General features: G+C 46.5%; 1 pseudogene; it reads right to left on the bottom strand.

Annotated features, from left to right (window-relative positions):
* Positions 1-2,222: 2,222 nt before the first annotated feature.
* LOC124665551 lies at positions 2,223-10,181 on the bottom strand (annotated as a pseudogene).
* Positions 10,182-11,222: the final 1,041 nt, after the last annotated feature.

Here is an 11,222-nt window from a genome sequence, read left to right as displayed (position 1 = left end):
CTTTTGCTGCGCGCCATTAATGCAATCATTGCTCGATGCAAGCCATGCTTTGCACAAGCACTTGTCCTCCTCCTCGACGAAGCCTTGTGTCCTGTGGCTCTCCCCCTTCTTCTTCCCAGGCTTTGTTGGCGCGTCGTCGAAGTCGTCCACCGACACGGATGTTGGCTGCGTCTCGCTGGGTGGCGAACGAGCGTGCGGTTTCGATGTCCTCCGCGCGTTCATCCGCCGTTGGCTCCCGGTCATCCGGCGGGGACCCGGCCGGATCACCGCGAACGAAGCCGCCGCCGAAGATAATTTCCTGGATGTCAGCCTCACGGCGGTCCTTCCAATAGTCCTACGAATCACCGGACGTCAGACGCATGAAACACGGCGAACGCACACATTGAGAGAGCTCACGTACCGGGTCGTCCATCGTCGGGGCAGCCGCCGCCATTTCGTCGAACAGGATGCGGGGCTGCGGCATGCTCTCCTCCGGCACTGGAGCGTCTTCCGTGCCGCGCCGGAGCCGGCGTCACCGCTTCTAGGAGTCCGGTTGAGGTCGGGAACAGCCGCCCCGTTGAATCGCTCCGCCGCCCCGGTCAACTCCACCGGCGGCAGGCCGGACGCGAACCGCGACGCCGGGTGGCCCCGCAAGGGAGCGGGAGTTCCGAGACGCAGCTGGGAACTTACCGAGCCGACCGACGAGGACGGAGGAGCGACGCCGGCGATCCACTCTCTCTTGACGAGCATGTAGCCCTCCGCCAAGGTCGGATGGAGGGCTACTTGCGCGACGCCGGCTTTGATCCGCATCCGCCACGCTCGCTGGTTGGCGGCCGCGGAAATCTTCATCTTCGGTTCCTCGCGCCGGCAGCGACGTTTCGCGGCCTCGATCACTTTCTCCTCCGGGAGAGCACCTTCTTGCGGCCTTCGCCTTTGCCTCCCGGCCGCCGCCGGTGCCGGCCCGCTTTTCTTCCGGCGGACCCTCCATTGTGGCTACGGTCGTGGCTACGGGGGAGTGTGGGCGGCGGCGGGTGCGGCGGCGAGGGTTTGATCCGCATCCATGGCGGTGGCTGCGGCGGCGAGGACGTCCATCGCTTCAGGAATGTTTCGCGCCGGTCTAGTTTCCTTTTTCGCGCGGGGAATGGCCAGTGGCGGGAATTATATCGGGCTCGCTGCCACTGACGCGCGGGTCCTACATCTTTTTCGGCGGTCACTCGGCGCGACCGCCGAGCGTCCGCGGAGACGCAAACCTGGCGCATATTTGGACCAGGTTTGCGTCTCCGCGGACGGGCCGGTCACTTTGCGTCGCCCCGCTGGAGCAGGGCCCAGACGCATTTCCGGTCACGGCGGACGAAAACGGTCGCTCAGCGACCATTTGCGTCGCGCCGCTGGAGATGCCCTAACGTAGCAGTAGTGCAGTACGCGACTGACTGGAGTTGTTGGTCGTCGATCGACGCAATCACGGGACGTCTGTCGTCGCGCCGTCGACGGGGTCAATTTGTCTGCCTGGCGGCTCGCGTCGCCTCATGGAACGACCCGCTGTTCCTGCCGGGAAAACCTGCCCGTACCTTCTGCGTTACTGCGTACGTGTCGCTGTCTTGATCCTCCCTCCCTGAAACGCGCACCGTACGCCATCGCCATAGACGGGTCATGGTGATGAACGGGCGATGTAGAGCGTATTCGGTGCACGACAAACTTGGCCAGGCTTTTCAGGCAGGTAAATCGATCACCGTTGCAATGCCACCCTTCCTATAATTTTGAGTGCTCGCCGTAACCAGCGCAAAAACCAACACTCGTGAGTCGTGACCACTTGACACGTAGCACCACTGCTCCGTGTCCTTGCTCCTTTATTTCCTCAACACAAGTGCGGTTGAGTGTGACGTAGCTAAGACATATGAAATGACATACGCCCCCTTGCATCAACCCCACTACAAGGACGCCAGGGCCTGGTAGTATGATGTACGTACAGAGTGGATAGAGCCTGGCGATGCAATTGGCCCCTGCTGCCCTGTTCGTCCGGCCTCATTCAGAGAGGCACATGGATCTACGCCGATACAACCTCCCTGGCGCGTACGAGATGGATCTATGCTCGGTTGCAGCCTTCAACGACGCCGCAACAGTACTCGCATGTGGAAAAGATAGCCATCAATACGATCTAAGCCTTGTGTAAGCATAGCCGCTTGGACTCAAGCAATGCATGCATGCACAAGATACCACGACATGGCTGCACCAGACAGCATGCATTTGCACAATGACGACATCTATTGCTACTGCCCATATCAGAATTTGATTGACGAGTACAACGTTCAACCAAACGTGTAGAGTGTGACAGTGTGTGATCCGGTAATCTCTTGCAGCTATATATATCACAGGTCAGGTAAACTCACGACAGAAACAGCGTTAACCGCCCGCCGTGTTTCGAGCAAAGGATGGGGGGACTGTCGCGGCCTAATTTTCCAGGACAAAGCTCAGTCCGACCACCTTCTTCTTCTTCTTCTTTCCACCTTTCTTTTCTTCTCCCTGCTTCGACGACTTCCCTTCTTCCTGCTTCGACCACACCTTGGCAATGGCCTCCCCAGGGGGTGGGTGGTCAAATTTGCATAGCGCGCCAAACTTGCATGTGCCCGTCTTCATGTAAAAGGCACAAATGTCGGCGTCCTGCATTCATTATCAGTCAGTTTGCATCAACGTTAGAGTGGGTATACACACAAACAGGAACAAACAGACAGAACAACTAAAAAATCAGTACACACCATAAAAGCTCATACTGATTTAGATAACAATGTTCTGGTAAAAGGACTACTGCCTTCACCAACAGCTTAGTAAATATCCCGACTTGTTGACAGGCTGGTGGGACTGTTTTTGGATGTTACCTCTCTCCTTGGTAAGCCAGCAAGGGTAAGCGTCACAGGTTGCTGAGAAGGCTCGCAGTTTGCAGCGGGATCAGCTGCAGAGCGATCAACTGGATGGTGGAACTTGCATCTTTCAAGATACTTACAATATCCTCTCTTCATGTAGAACTGCATTGAACAAGCAAAATGAGTAGAAGCAGTGCAACTCGTAGAGGACATATAGCAAAGCAATTGGTACAGAGATAGTTACATACGTCACAGACAGTTTCTCCAGGCCTCTGAGGGTAGGCAATTGGCTCAGGTTCAATCTGTATTTTACAGGAGAACATATCAGTTTGTGCATCAGGGAACACCAATTTCTAATTCCCTTGTTTAAGCTTACCTGCGCATGTGTCGCATGAAAATCGAAGTTTGGCAGGAAATTGGCAGCTGGATTTAGCATCTCGGGAGGAACGGCAGAGGCTGGAGTAGGAAGAAGAGATTGACCCAGTGGAGTAGGAAGAAGAGATTGACCCAGTGGAGGAGTACCAATAAGAGAATGACCCAGTGGAGGAGTAGGAAGAAGAGATTGACCCGGTGGAGTAGGAAGAAGACCCAGTGGAGCCGCTAGTGGAAAATCCAGAACTGTGTGAGCACAGAAAAGCACCATTAAAAAGACATGCACAGTAATACGGCGTAATATAACAAAATTCATGTTTAAGAAACATGCTCAAAATGGGTGTACTTGTCTAATCGTAAGTGAAATCACAGACATAGGCCAGAATGTTGCTGTTAAATTGAAGGCTTTGACTTTGAGGCAAGATCGGCTTGCATCAAAGATTCTTCGGCCAATGTAGCTACTTGTTGTTTGGCTTTTTTTTGGCAAAACATGTTCTATTATGACATTGCAAAGCAGGTGTAACAGAAGGGCCAATGTCATTGCCTGGAAAAGCATATTTTCTTTGTTAAAATGAAAACAAGATTTAAGCTTAAGAAGTTTTTACACCCGACATTGGTAGTTTTATTTGTCCCAGTTTTACAACAGTACGAGTTTGATTTATTTATTTGTTGCGAGAAAGATCCGGATCTATTTCATGAGTTCACAAGTACAAAGCACCCCAAATACAATAAACATTACATCGAGGTCCTTGGGCCACCAAACGACCACTACTGCCGCCAGAGTAGGGATGGCAATGGGTACCCATGACTCGCGTACCCGCCGGGTAAAAACCCAGTAGAAGTACGGGTATGGGACAAAATATTACCCGTGGCTTTGTAAATGGGAAATATCACCCATCGGGTAGAGTGGCCCATACCCGCGTACCCATGTACCCATTTAAATTTAACAAGTGGGCCATCGTAATATTGTAAACTACTCAATTTTTCCCCCTAATAATGCCTTCAAGTTGCTAGGCTGAACCTCACAATCGCTGGTAGGTTAGTGAGGATTATACCCCTATTTACGAGCGCTTCACCTCTTGTCATATTTTTTAGATCAATTTGATGTGTTGTAAGCGCGGGTATTTTTACCCGCGGGTACCCATTTACCCTGCCGGTTGACGGGTATGGGAAAAACTTGTACCCGTTGAAGAGTATGGGTGTGGGTGGCGGGTAAGAATGAAAGTGACGTGTACGGGTATGGGAATATGGGATGGCTCTACCCGTACCCTGTGGGTGCCATCCCTACGCTAGAGTGAGCTGCCGACGCGCCGCTGTCGCCGCTCCCTTACCGGAGTCCGGAGCCGGCCTGACATTGTTGATGACAGCCGGGAAGTCTTCGTGCACATGTCCCTAAGGACCAGCACCCCAGAGCTGAAGTCGTCGCAATTCTACCCTTCAATTGATTCGAAGTTTGTAACACCAAACCTATCACACACATAGACTGGACAAGATCCACCACTCCATGGAAGCGGCGACCAGACGAATCCCCGCCCTCCTCAACGCCACCGGCGAGATCGCCGTCGACGAGGTGGAAGAAGAGGCGAGTATACCTTATTCTTGTCCCGCAAAAAGTCACCATACCCACCATAACGACAATGCCGGTTCACCAAACTCTAACTTTAGGGGCCTTTCCACAGAGCCGAGTGCAGGTCCGAGGTCCACACCTCCTCCAGCCACCGCAGTGGCAAGCAGAGGAGGCGGGGACCCATCGATTCCTGGTCGTAGACGGTGAGGACGAGGCAGATGGAGGCGGCTTCTAGGGTTTGTACCCTAGCCGCTGCCTCTGTTTCTTTCGTGGGAGGTACGACCGAGTCTTTTGACGGGACCAGTACGAGTTTGACCCCTAGGTTATGGATTAAGCTTTTACTTTCGGCATGCGTTGTACGAACAAGTGTTCAGTTCAACCAAGGCAAAAACAAACGAACCTTGTAATTGTCGACCATGTTGTTCAGGATGGTTGAACCGACATAATGAACCATACATGCAGCTGTAGATGAACAAAGGAAATGTGAGATCAAGACGCCCCAAGCGAATATGCAAAGTCACACACGTGAATCAACTGAAAATAGCAGGTGTTTTTCTTGAGAATATGGTACCTGCCCGTCTTAATATAAAATGAGCAATCAACTTCACCCTGTAATACATGAACAAAAAAGGTATTCACCAAACAAGAAAGATGCTATTTTACTTGGATCCAGATAGCAAGGTATGAAATTCCAATATATAATTTTATATGCCATCAAGATATACCAGTAGTTTGCAAGTCCCAGAATACTATAGTCTACCATAAAAGAACTTGTAGAGAGAGCAATATTATATAAATAATATTTATGTTCAATACTTTTTTGCAGGTAAAGTTTTAGTTGAAAACTGATACGTCAGTATCTCCCTAACACAGTGAGTGATTAAAATCATTAACTTGAATTACAGTCATGGGCATATTGACACCATTAATAAATGAAAGACAGGTATTGGTTGTAGAGTTAAAATTTAGTGCTCTAGACAGAAAAAAGTAACACTTGAAACACATACTGGTCTGATAGGCAGGCCCTTTGAGTTATGCTCCTTAGCAACTGTTGTTATCTTCTTTGCTGAAACTGAATCATCAGCTGCACCGTTGTGCCCTTCTGCTTCAACAGTTGCTTTATTTTCAGATTCATTTCCACTGGAAGGAACCTTCGTATCATTGCCATGACTGAACTTACAATTTGCTTTAAATTTGCATTTGCCTTTTGGATAGTACTGAAATACGAAAATACAATTCAAAACAGCTTTTTACCCATATACAGAGAGAGAGAGAGAGAGAGAGAGAGAGAGAGAGAGAGAGAGAGAGAGAGAGAGAGAGAGAGAGAGAGAGAGAGTATAGCCTTTTACCGGACAAGGCTCATTAGGCTTCAGTGGCAAGGTAGAATTATCAAATGCTATAGACTCCTGCGGTCAAAACACAACACACACACATTGAGATTCAGGATTATTAAGGCTCCAGTTAACAAATAAAAATAACTTACTTCATCGCCTGTTCCAGCAACTGTTGCATTATCCGTTTCCTTTGGATGGTTGAACTTGCATTTCGATCCAAACTTACACTCGCTATTCTTTATAAAAAACTGCACCATCAATAACAGTTTTATGAACATACTGGTTGACCAGCTAGATTCTGACATACGACTATGAAGTGCTTACTGGACAATCTGGTTCCCCTGGTCGTTCCGGATAGGATTCCTCAACATTCTGAGCCTGTAAAAATGAGTTTTAAACAAGCAAGAGGGTAAAAAAAAACTTTTAGAGGAATACAAGACACAAGGTTCAACTGCCAGGTACTCAAGACTAAAAAACAACAAAATTGATAAGCAAATCCAAATCAGAGGCAGAACAGTTTCAAGCAAGGTGGTTCCAAAAATATATATAACCAGTGAAAGATCTGAAGCTAGATGAGTTCTGTCTCTTGTGCAGACATCGCATAGAACAGCAACCTCAAGAGATTTCTAAGTAATCTGCAAACTATACTTATATCATCGATGATACCTATCTTAAAATGATCTGAAGCTAGATGAGTTCTCTGACGTCATACACATGGAATAGTATTTTTTTCTGTTTAAACAAGAGCAGAGAATGGAATAGTATTTTTTTCTGTTTGAACAAGAGCAGAGGGGGTGAATGCAATCATATCATTTCGGGTAAGAAAATTTTGAACCCAACAGTGGAATAATTACATCACTGGAAAAAACCATATAAGATCTAACAGGGGTCTTTTTCTAAGGAAAATATGTTTTACTATTAGGTAGATCCAAACTGCAAATGTATTTAGTAAGGGATCAAGCATAGCTGACTAGTTCTGACTTCTGAGTCTGTTTGCCATCGCTGTGTAGCGCAACGGAATCAGGTCAGTTACATACAATCGACACAGCAAGAAGTTAAGGAGAATATCTACTGCTTCCAGTAAAATATTACTACTACCCCAGGAAAAAGAGGTTGCGAGTTAATTAAATAATTTGATATGTCTATAAGTGGCAAATGAAGTTCTTTGTCAAATGCACCCCAAATTTACTAACCACAAGCAGACAAGCATACTTGGACCATATATTGTCATGTATCATTAGTGATTCATCTATAACAGTATAAACATAATAAATGTGTTACGTGAAGACCAGTAATGGCACATGCTTAACATTGCTGTATACAAGAACAAGAGAAACCATAAGATCACGGATTTACTAAGAATGGTGATAGTCAATTCTTTATTATGAGGTTCGCGCCTGGAATATCCCTATACCTGAAACTTGACTCAAGTCACTCAACTATTAACGACTTAATATTCTAGTGGAATTATAGCCATGGCACAAAACAGAAGGCCCAGACATGTGCATATGCTTCAAACAGCATATACTATATGCTTCAAATAGCTGAATAGGAGATATAGTCACACATTTCGTTCACACTTATTTTGTCAAAAAGATCTTTGTTTAAATCTACGTACTTAAGACGGGCTTACACTCGAAACTATCTTTGCTGCAGCTGCTAAGCATTGTTAATTGTAGCAGCAAGGTGGATGTAACTGATATTATTTATCGTTAAACATAACTGGATCAATTTGCATGGGTTAATAGTAAATCTTTCATGCATACTGAAGTAGGATGGTTTTTGCTTTATTTGAGGCTCAAATATATGTAATCACGACCAAAACAACAGCCTAATAGCGCCTGATGGGAGAGAGAAAGAACCCTAGCATAATATTAGAATGAATCCAGTGACTACCGTTCTTCCCGTTGATGCTGTCAATCCCATTACTAGAAACTTGACTTTCTTGATTCTTGCCGCAAAGTTATTTCACGGAAAACAAGCATGACCGAAACTACCGATTATTGTCACTGCAAACAGCAAGGATTAACAGTCCATCGACAAGTGAAGACTAGTCGTGAGACTAGTCTATGAGTTAGTACTGGCGTTCCAACTGAAACCTTGACTAGTCGTTGCTGGTCGTGACTACTCGCGACTACTAGTCCATGAGTCGTTACCTGAGACTTTGCTCAACTCGTAATCCTTGGCCAGCAGTATTAATGGCAATACAGTTATCATTTTCAGAAATATAAATTTTTAAAAATACTATAAACGGACATAGAATATTTAGACCTGTAGAACATTATAAGGGAAAATAATCACCTCTTTCCAATATGGAATCCCACCCTCTGGAACCCATTGTGGATGGTGAAATTTGCAGGCTTCTCCATACATACATGTTCTGCTTCTCATATAGAAGGCACAACTCTTTTCCCCAGGTCGCTCTGGATAGATAGGAAGGCTGCTTTCAAGCCTAGGGCGTTTGACCATAGTGTTTGGAGAATATAAAGCCTCCTCTGCCCAATAGTACTATGACTTCCCATAATAGATTGATGATAGAGAACTATAGTAGATATACAAAAAGAACTTTATAAGCTAGCGGTATTAGACAACCCTATACTAGGAATAAATAGTAGTAATAATAAATACTGAAATGAATGGTAGTAAAATTATTATCAAATAAAAAATAATAGTACTGATAGAGAAGTTATGAGGAAACAAATATATTAAGCAGCCTCATACTTGAAAATTTAGCACTAACATAAGTTGCGTGTTTCAATACAGAAGCACAGACAAGACGTAAGATCATTTGCAGGCCATCAAGGGAGATATCTCTAACACCTCAAAAATAGTCTTGCATAAGCACATAAAGATAACAGCAGGGAGCAGTCTCTAGAAATTTAAAAATTAGACTTGCGTTTTGTTTTCTGAAGAATTATACACAAATATGCTCCAAATTCTACGCAAAACAAAGAGAAGCAATAATAAATTCACTTATGTGGTAAAAAGTAACACCGTCCAGCATGAGAATTAGATAGTTTATTCATCCTCGTCTCAATCTGGAAACTGTGTAAGATCCAAACTTCCCTTTCAAAATTCAATGATGCTACTTTAAGCTTATTCTGCACGCAAGATTATGAGATATATATCTGGAAAAGAAAAGACAAACCTCCACATACCGAATGAAATTCTTAGCACTACAAAACCCATCAAAACCTACCACATAGTTTCCTCCAACTTGGGCAAGCCCCCAAAGCGAATTGATGCGGAGTACAAGATACCCAATGAAGAACTATTGGAAGCTTCTCCGACTAAATTAAAGGCCAGGGGGGGATAGGTGGCTGATCTCGTATTGCTACGGTCATACAGCAACTAGCCCTTGAAAAAAAATTAACTGAACCAACATCTCACTTGTGCGAACGCTTAGAAAGCGGTGAACAACAGACTACAAGACAGACATAACCACATAGAGGCTAGCGGCACTAACACGATTTCTCCTTATCCAATCTCTACTGCGTTTCAAACGAAAACGTCTAGATTCAGGTAGCTGCATGGTTCGCCTAATGTACTATGAAATCAGCAATGTGTCCATGAATCCTACTAGTATACATTAGAGAAACAGTACCAATACGCAGACACACAATTTATGCCAACTGCTAGCACATGTTGATACCACCAAATTCCACAACGGGTTGCCACTCTGTGAACCGTGTATCCGATGAAACTCAGTAGCATTATCCAATAAACGCGGTAGAACGCCGCCACTGAACAGAAGAGGAGATGGGCAAGGGCTGCACTCACCATCCGCTGGTCGCCTCGCGCCGACATGCAGGTCGAATGCCCCGGAGGCGGAGGGGTGGGGGAAGGAGTCGCCGGCGTAGCGGGCCGCGATGAGGTCGATCTCGTGCGAAGAATACCTCGGCGGCGCACCCTCGCCTGGGGAATCGGGGACGTATGGGTAGAAGGGGTAGTCCGACATCGCCGGCGGCGTACGGAGGCGCTAGGGTTTCGCGGGCTCGCGGCGGGGTGGAACCGCCGTTATCGGGGATGGGGGACTGTGTTGGTTTTTGCGCAAGCACTCACCCAACACGCGTAATACGAGGAGAAAATTGTTTGTGTTCGTTTCTTTTTGTTTTTTTATTTTATGAGTGGAAAAATTATGGAGAACTCTATTAGCAACCGGTCTGTGACGTCGCGTCGCAGTCCACCCGAAGCAGGCCACCGGCCCACCCGCCTGTCATGCAGGGCGCGTTTGGTAGCCGCCCTTTGCCCCTTTGGCTGCCAGCAAAAAAAACAGTATGTTTGATGCTCGGAAGGCCTACTTGTTGCGAACTTGTGATGCAACCGATTCTTGATAGGTTTGGGAGGAAGGCCTACTCGTTGTCTGTCCAGTTGTCGTCTTATTTTGCACGCACGTGTGGAGAAGGGCGGGCGTCGCGTTTTCTCGCCTCTCTATCTCCACTTCCAGTCACCGGTCACGTACGCTCTGTCTCCACATTTGACTCCCTCACTGAGACACTCGACTGTCCCATCAATCGCCGCCTATGGCCTTCTCGCCTCTTTCGCATCCCCCGCCTCCTTCGCCCCCACCGCCGACGGTTCCCGCCGCCTCGACGGTCACCGGGCCGAACTCTGCGCAGCTGGGCATGGTCTAAAAATGCTACGTACGTCTTTCAGTATTGTTGGATACGTAGATACATATGTTGGATGCATTGATTTTATGGTGCTCATTGTTTAGTATTCTGCTACAACCAACTTCGAGATTTGTTGCATAAGTTGTTGTCTCTTGCTACATAGGTGTGTTCAAAATGATACAACATATTTTCACAACTTTTACACACCACTGAAACTTTTTCAAGCTATATACAATAGCAAAGAAAATTGTTACATGGGAGTGTCTAAAATGTTGGAAGACTTTTTACATATTGCTAAAATTATATTTGGGATAAAATTTAAGATGTTATTACCAGCGTGGCAGCCTTTGGTATACACAGTTTCTAGAACGTGCAAGTTTTACTCATCCTTGTCGTGGGTAAGCTTGGAATCAGAGAGTGTATACCAGATAAGAAAGAAAGATAAGAAATGAGAGAGAGAAAGCGACCATATGCATGCAGGCATGCAGCACGAAATCGC

The sequence above is a fragment of the Lolium rigidum genome, chromosome 6, assembly GCF_022539505.1.
Source record: "Lolium rigidum isolate FL_2022 chromosome 6, APGP_CSIRO_Lrig_0.1, whole genome shotgun sequence".
NCBI lineage: Eukaryota > Viridiplantae > Streptophyta > Magnoliopsida > Poales > Poaceae > Lolium > Lolium rigidum.
Note: the sequence above shows the minus strand (reverse complement) of the source record. Positions and strands in the feature narration are given on the sequence as shown.